Genomic DNA, 1,614 nt, shown 5'->3' with positions numbered 1-1,614 from the left:
TCTAAAAATAAAAAAAATCCACATGGCTTTGACATATTAAAATATTTTACACTATTTAAAAAAGATTCTTTTGAAAGTATCTGGAAAACATGCAAATTGTTTGAAAACCCTGCATGGCCAATTCAGACAGTTTGCAAATGTCATTCAGATATTTACCAAGGAATATAATGAAGCCCCTCCTCATGAAGAGGGCCCTGGTGGGAGAGGGCGACCCAGTTCTCTCTATCTTACACTAGAGGGAAGCCTGGAGGTCTGTGTGGAGGTGACAAACAAGGCCTTCCTCTCTGGGAAGGGAGGGGACTGTGGAATTCCCATTGGTTGGGGAACAACCCAGCTTGAGTTTTTCCAGATAAGCGGCATGCAGGGGCTTAGGACACTGGAGGGTTTTGATGGCATCTTCCACCTTGAACCACTCTCTCTTCCTCCCTATATTAACAGCATGTTCCCAATCTTCTCTTATTTCAGTGACTGTAAGAACATAAACACATGTTCTGTGCTTTCGGTCTCGGTTCTCAAATATGCCCAGAAGTCTGCCTAATTTTCCTGACTCCAGCCTCCGTACAGACTTCCCTCACAGCAGCACCGGGCTCCTGCTCTGGTTCCATTTCTCCTCCCAGGACAACCCACGGGTCTGGATACTGACTGCTACTCACCAACAGCGCCTCCTGCTGCTCGCTCCGGAAGCACAGGCATGCCGCCTGCTTCTTGAAGCCCTCGAGGTCACAGGTCCGCATCTGGTTAGGCTTGAACTCCATCATAGAGGCAGGCTCTTGACGGAGAGTGGGGGAGAGGAGGACGAGTTGGGGCGCAGCGGCGCCGGGCGAGCAGGCCGCGAGGGAAAGGTAGCGAGTCCGATCAGTCCTGCAGCTGGTGGCTGCCACGACCCGGTGGAAGACGCGAGGTCACTGGAGCCCGGGAGCCTGGACAGACGTGCCGCCTCTGCCTGGGTGTCCGCCGCTCTCCCTGGAGCCTGCCGCCTGCTTGCCTGGGCTCCCTCCAGCCGCTGCCTGCAGGGGAAGAGCGAGGCTCCAGGCTCATGCCACCTGGAGACAGTTGGGAGGATCCATGCCAACAGGGCAGCAGCCCCGTGGTCTCAATCACACTTTTAATACAGATTGAGAAAAATACAATTCTATATACCTCTTCATTGTATGCTTTTAGATAATTAAGCTCTTCAAATTTCTGAAGTTACTTTGACTTCATATTAAGATTTTTCATTTTTTAAAGAGATATTTGCTATAGGGCACGTGTGCTTGCGTGGGGTGGGGGGGTTAATACTGGGAGAGAGGTTCTTAGTTTAGTAATAATTTCTGAAGTTACTTTGACTTCATATTAAGATTTTTCATTTTTTAAAGAGATATTTGCTATAGGGCACGTGTGCTTGCGTGGGGTGGGGGGGTTAATACTGGGAGAGAGGTTCTTAGTTTAGTAATAGCAGCATCATCAAATTTTGTCCTGGGCAATAGGAGCATGGATGCACTTCAGATAGCTCCGTAGCCCTGTGTGGGTGGTAGTGTGTGGTTGCGTGAAAAGCACAAAGTGAGAAGAAATTCCTGAAATTTAACCTTTATAGTTAGGCTACAGTTTCATTAGGGTTTGGGCCCTGTTACGGAT

The 1,614-nt window shown here is 49.0% G+C and overlaps 1 pseudogene; it reads right to left on the bottom strand.

Moving 5' to 3' along the window:
- Nucleotides 1-222: 222 nt before the first annotated feature.
- Nucleotides 223-758, bottom strand: LOC102495722 (diphosphoinositol polyphosphate phosphohydrolase 2 pseudogene; annotated as a pseudogene).
- Nucleotides 759-1,614: the final 856 nt, after the last annotated feature.

The sequence above is a fragment of the Tupaia chinensis genome, unplaced genomic scaffold, assembly GCF_000334495.1.
Source record: "Tupaia chinensis unplaced genomic scaffold, TupChi_1.0 Scaffold145625_1, whole genome shotgun sequence".
Classification (NCBI taxonomy): Eukaryota; Metazoa; Chordata; class Mammalia; order Scandentia; family Tupaiidae; genus Tupaia; species Tupaia belangeri.
The sequence above is the reverse complement of the archived record's forward strand: the minus strand, read 5'-3'. Positions and strand labels throughout refer to the sequence as shown.